We start from the raw sequence: 6944 nt of genomic DNA on the forward strand, positions 1-6944 counted from the left end.
AGGACTGTTAGAACCTAAAAGAGGGTACCAAAGTGGTTTTAGCATCTACTTTTCCAAAGAAAAACGATAGCATTCAATGTCCCATTGTTTATTACTATATAAGAAGGATTTGGCTGGCTTTTAATTTAAATCAGGACTGTTAGAACCTAGAAGAGGCTACCAAAGTGGTTTTAGCATCTACTTTTCCGAAGAAAAACGGTAGCATTCAACATTCCATTGTTTATTCGGTTGTGCTGTAAGACAAACTGAGATGATTTCTTGAGACTTGTTTTAGATCTATAGAATTAAGCACAAGTAACATGAAGTAACCTATTTACTCTGGTAATATACTAAAACTTTTTATTTCTTTAAGACTTCATTTTTTTACATGAATGTGTAACTTTTTATTAGAAAACTTTAGTCTTGGGTTTTGTCTCCATCTAGTGGTCATGTTGGTCTTTTCCATTTACAGTCAGGCTTGGGTCAATGATGCATCGCCTACACTGACAGTGATCTCATGAAATTATAATGGAGCTAAATATATCCTATCACCTAGTGATGTTGTAGTTGTCATTATGTCATAGCACAACACATTACTCACATGTTTGAGGTGATGCTAAATGTAAACAGACCTACTGCACTGCCAGTCATATTTACATACAACTATGTACAGTACATAACACTGGATAATGATAATAAACAACTATGTTACCGGTTTATGAATTTACTATAATATACTTCTGGTCATTATTTTATGGTATTCTTCCACTTATTAAAAAAAGTGAACCGTAAAACAGTTTCAGGCAGGTCCTTCAGGGGGTATTCCAGAAGAAGGCATTATTACCATAGGAGATGACATAGGAGTAACTCCGTGAGTGTTATTGCCCCTGAACACCTCCCAGAGGACAAGATGTGGAGGGAGAAGACAGTGATCATGATGACCCTCTGTTGGCCTAGACTAAGTATGTGTTTGTGCCTTTGTTTTTAACAAAAAAGTTTAAAAAGTAAAAAAATATATAAATAATGCATATTGAAAATACAAAAAAGCTCATAGAATGAGGCTATAAAGAAAAAAATAGTTTTGCATAGCTATACAAGGTGTTTGCATTTTAAGCTAAGTGATATTACAAGAGTTAAAATGTTTTTAAAAATTAAAAGTTTATAAAGTCAAAAAAGTACAGTAAGCTAAGGGTAATTTATTATTGAAGAAAGAAAAATATGTTTGCATAAATTTAGTGCAGCCTAAGTCAGTAGTGTTGATAAAGTCTATAGTAGTGTTCAGTAATATCTTAGGCCATCACATTTGCCCACCACTCACTCACTAACCCACTCAAAGAAACACCAAGTTCTTCAAGCTCCATTTATGAAGTACACAGTCTACAGGTGTACCTTTTAAAGTCAACTATACCATATTTTTACTGTACCTTCTCTATGTTTAGATTTCTTAAGATACACAAATACTTTCCTTGTGTTACAACTGCCTACATATGCAGTATAGTAACATGTTCTACAGGTTTGTAGCCTAGGAGCAATAAGCTATACCAAGTAGCCTAGGTGTGTAGTAGGCTACGCCACCTAGGTTTGTGTAAGTGCATTCTGATATTTGAACAAGGATGAAATTGCCTAGTAACACATTTCTCAGATACCCCCATCATTAAGTGACGTATGTGTAATTGAAATTTTTAAAGGATAAGCCAACTATCCTGGGGTTTTTTCATTCTGTTTTTGTTGTTCATTTTTAGTTTTTTTGGTAAGGATTGAAAAACTATGGAGTACTATGCTTATTACCTGGGTGATGACATAATTTGTACACCAAACTCCTGCAACATGTAATTTTCCCATACAGCAAATGTACCCCTGAACCTAAAAAAAAGTTAAAAAGAGAAAAATGGAAACCACAGTTCATACCTAAAACAGTACCTTTCATACTTATTTGCATCAGTAACTTCTTTCAAGAGAATATGCATTGGTATATAATTGAAGACACACATATAACGATTGGAAATAAAAAAAATCAAAAGCCATTTAGAAGGAGAAAGAAGGAAATAAACCACCTAAATCAATATTGTTACTAAAATTGATAGATTATCTTTAAGGTTTTTGGTAATGAAGAAAAAAGAGGAAGACGGTAATTGCTTTTTTTTGTTTGTTTTTGAGAGAGGGTCTTGCTCTATCACCAAGGCTAGAGTACAGTGGTGCGATCATGACTCACTGCAGCCTTGAACTCCTGGACTCAACTGATCCTCCAGCCTCTGCCTTCTGCGTAGCTAAGACTACAGTGCAAGCCACCACGCCCAGCTAATTTTTTTATTTTTCTTTTATAGAGACAGAGTCTTGCTATGTTGACCAGGCTGGTTTTAAACTCCTAGCCTCAAGCAATCCTCCTGCCTTGGCCTCCAAAGGTGCTGGGATTATAGGTGTGAGCCATGGTGCCCAGCCTTTCTTTATGTTTGTTTTGTGCATATTTTTTAATTTGATCAAATAAACCACATTTTTATGAGTAAAAATATTTTTAGACATTTTTTCTAAATAAAATATTCTTAATTTTTGTATAATTTTATAGAACTATAGCATACACAAAGTAAAATTCAGAAATCTTCGTGAATTCTTCAAAGTGAATAGGGTTATGTAACTATCACCCAGCTCAAGATCTAGAACATAATCAGCACCTCCAACAGCTACTCTGTGCTTCTGCTCAGTGTTCCCTCAAAGGTAACTACAATCTAACTTTTATTTCCATCATTTAGTTTTGCCTACATAAATATAGTAACTTATGTATATTTTTGCATTTGGTTTATTTCACTCAACATTACATCTATGAGATTTGTCCATTTCTGCATGTAGTAGGGTTTTGTTCTTTTTATTGATGTATTCCGTTATACGAATATGTAATAATTTATATATACATGATATTGTTAACTTTTGGTGGGATTTTGCATTGTTTACAGTTTGGGGATTTTATGAATAGTGCTGCCATAAACATTCTAGTACATGGTTTTGGTGTACGTACTATACCTTTCAGTGCATATCTAGTAAAGCCTGCTGAGCCACAGGATGTACTTATATTCCACTTTAGTAAAAACTGCCAAAACACTTCTCCAAAGTAGTTGTACCAATTTACACTCTTAGCAGGAAATGAGAGTTACGATTGCTCCACATGCCCATGGCTCTTGTTACTGCCAGGTTTGTTGATTTTCATTTCTTTTTTTTAAATAGCCATTCTAGTGGGCCTGTAGTATTAGCTCATTGTAGTTTAATTTGCATTATCCTGGTGACCAATGATGTGAAGCAATGTTTTTATGTGTGCTGACTGACCACTTGGATCTCCTCTTTCATGAAGTGCTTCATCTTTCTCCATTTTCTTTCTGGGATGTGTCATTTCTTATTTTTACAAGTTCTTTATATATTCTCAATACTAGTTATTTTTGGGATATATGCTCTCTCAGTCTGTGGCTTGCCTTTTCACACTCTTACTGGTGATTTTAATGAAGAGAATATCTTAATTTTATTTATTTATTTACTTTATAGAGACAGGGTCTTGTGCTGTTGCCCAGGCTAGAGTGCACTGGTGTGATCATAGCTCAGTGCAGCCTCAAATTCTGGGGCTCAAGCAATGCTGCCTCAGCCTCCCAAGTTGCTAGGACTACAGGTGCATGCCACCATGTGCAGCTAATTCATGTATTTGTTTTTGTAGAGACAGAATCTTGCTATATTGCCCCAGGCTGTTCTCAGACTCCTAGGCTCAAGCCATCCTCCTGCCTCGGCCTCCTAAAGTGCTGGTATTACAGGCATGAGCTACAGCATCTGGCCTGAGAATATCTTAATTTTAATGACCTCTAATTTATCTATTGCCTTCTTTTGATTGGTGCTTTTGGTTTCCTGGTTGAAAAATATTTGTCTACCCCAAGATCATGAAGGGTTTTTTCATAGTTATACTCTAGAACCTTTTGTGTTTTACCTTTAGTGCTATTTTGAGTTGATATTTGCATTTGACACATGGTAGGAGTCAAAGTTCATTTTCCCATATTAATATCCAATTTATCAATGCCACTTATTAAAAGGAATAGCCCCTCACACACACACAAATACACACACACTACATTGCAGTGAAACTTTTGTCATTTATCTGGTGATCATATTTAGTTGGGTCTGTTTCTAGACTCTATTTTGTTTCATTGAGCTATCTTTGCCCCAATACCCCAGTTTTAATATTTTGGCTTTATCGTAAGTCTTATTATGTGGTAGTGTAGATATTCCAACTTCACTATTATTTTTCAAGGTTGTTTTGACCATTCTTGCCCACTACATTTACCTTTTTTTTTTTTTTTTTTTTTGAGACGGAGTCTTGCTCTTTCACCCGGGCTGGAGTGCAGCGGCACTATCTCGGCTCACTGCAACCTCTTCCTCCTGGATTCAAGCCATTCTCCCGCCTCAGCCTCCCCAGTAGCTGGGATTACAGGCACACACCACCACACCCAGTTAATTTTTGTATTTTTAGTAGAGACGGGGTTTCACCACGTTGGCCAGGCTGGTCTCAAACTCTTGACCTCGTGATCCATCTGCTTCAGCCTACCAAAGTGCTACATTTACTTTCTAATTTTAGAATCTCCTTGTCAACATCTATTTTAAACAACCCTGCTGAGATTCATATTGGGATTACATGAAATTTCTAGATCTAGTTGAGGAAAATTAACATCATTGTAATATTCGGTGTTACAGTTCTTGAATATACTGTAATATATTTCCGCATTTATTTAGGTATTACTTTTTGTTGATAATGTTTTAGAGTATTCTGTTGGAATTCTTTCTCTCTTTTTAAAGATTTATTCTTAATGTATTTTTTGGCTCTCAATGCTGTTATACATGTTACTGTCTTTTACATTCCATTTTTAATTTTTTTTACTATATAAAAGTAACATTTATTTTTCTCTATTGACCATGTGTCCACTGGCCTTGATAAATTTATTAATTCCAATAGCTTACCTGTACATTCATTTTCTTTTCTTTTCTTTTTTCTTTTGGAGACGGAATCTCTCTCTGTTGCCAGGCTAGAGTGCGGTGGCGTGATCTCAGCTCACTGCAACCTCCATCTCCCAGGTTCAAGCGATTCTCCTGCCTCAGCCTCCCGAGTAGCTGGGACTACAGGCATGCGCCACCACACCCAGCTAATTTTTGTATTTTTAGTAGAAACGAGGTTTCACCATGTTGGCCAGATGGTCTTGATCCCTGGACCTCGTGATCCACCCGCCTTGGCTTCCCAAAGTGCTGAGATTACAGGCATGAGGCACCGCGCCTGGCCTGAATTTTCTATGTATACAGCCATGTTGACAGCTAATAACAGTTTCATTTCTTCCTTTTTAATTTTTTTAATGTGGTAAGTTATACAGTATTGATTTTAAACAACCTTGCATTCCTGCAATGACCAAAACTTGATTGTGATGTATTATCCATTATTTAACATGTTACATTTGGGTTACATTTGCTAATATTTTATTTAATATCTGAATTGATCTTCTTGAGAGACACTGACCTATCATTTTCATTTTTAGTAATGTTCTTTCAGATTTTGGTATAAAGATGAGTTGGGAAGTGTTAACTTTTTTTTTAATTCCTGCAAGAGGTTAGATAGAATTGGTGTTATTTCATTCTTAAATGTTTGGAAGAATGTACCAGTGAGGCTTTTTCTTTGTGGAATGTGTTTTAATTTTAAATTCCATATTTTTAGTGGTTATATTTTTATAACTACTTCTATTAAAGATATATTTTTTCTTGTGTCTCTTTTGGAAACCTTTTAAGTAATTTATTTTATTTAAATTGTCAAATTTACTAGCATCAAATTATTCAAAATATCTTCCTATCTTTTTAATGCCTGAGAGATCTTTAGGTATAGATTTACCATTTCTGATATTGGTGAAACTAATCTTAAGTTTAGTCTGTGAAAACTAACAAATGATAGTTGACAGAATGAACAGCATCTTTAAAAATAGTTTCGCTTAAAATTCAGAAATATTTCTTATTTGACTTTTTCCCATTGGTTCTTGATAAAAATTAAGAATATAATGTTAAAATAGCATCATGAGTCAATCAAATGAAATCTAGGTGTTTTTGCTTTCAAATTATATAAACCCATATTAGGTAAGGATATAATGAGTATAAGTCATTTAGAATAAATTTTTGGAAATTATTTCTGCCATTTGAGTTGCCATAACTCACCTGTCAAATTATTTCAGCCATATGGACTTCTGATAGGTGAAGGGCTCAGCAAAAGCCAAGGCATGTTGGCAGTAACATAGCTGGGTAAGAATGGCGATGAATTCACTCCAAACATATTAGGTGAAAGTTATACACACGCATACACACACATCAACAACTCTGTTCAAATCAAATCTTATGCAGAATGTGAGCTCAACTACATAAGGGCAGGGATTTTTGTATGTTTTGCTCATGGTTACATCCTTAGCACATATAAAAGCTCCTGACACAAAGCCGTCATTCAGTAAATATGTATTAAATGAATGAGGAGTGCCTGAACTGCCTGGAGAAACACTGTGGGTACTGGGGAGCAGTTTGAAATTGAAACTCCTGTTAAGAAAAATCTCTCAGAAAATCTCTCAGAAAATAGTGCAAAAATACAGAGATATAAAAAAGGAATACAACCTTTCCACACAACCTTTCAATTGCCTCTCTCTATATACATAAAATATAGATAGATATGTCTCTACAGAGAGAGAGAGAAAGAATAAGAGAGAGAGAGCACGATCTCCTGCTTTTGCTATGTGAGCTGCCTGTTCCTCCTTTGTCTTCCACCATGATTGTAAGTTTCTAGAGGCTTCACCAGAAGCCAAGCAGATGCCAGCATCGTGCTTCCTGTAAAGCCTGCAGAACTGTGAGCCAATTAAATCTTTTTTCTTTATAAATTACCCCGTTTCAAGTATATAGCAATGCAAGACTAGCCTAATATAAAT

This window comes from Macaca thibetana, chromosome 14 (genome assembly GCF_024542745.1).
Source record: "Macaca thibetana thibetana isolate TM-01 chromosome 14, ASM2454274v1, whole genome shotgun sequence".
In the NCBI taxonomy this organism is placed as follows: domain Eukaryota; kingdom Metazoa; phylum Chordata; class Mammalia; order Primates; family Cercopithecidae; genus Macaca; species Macaca thibetana.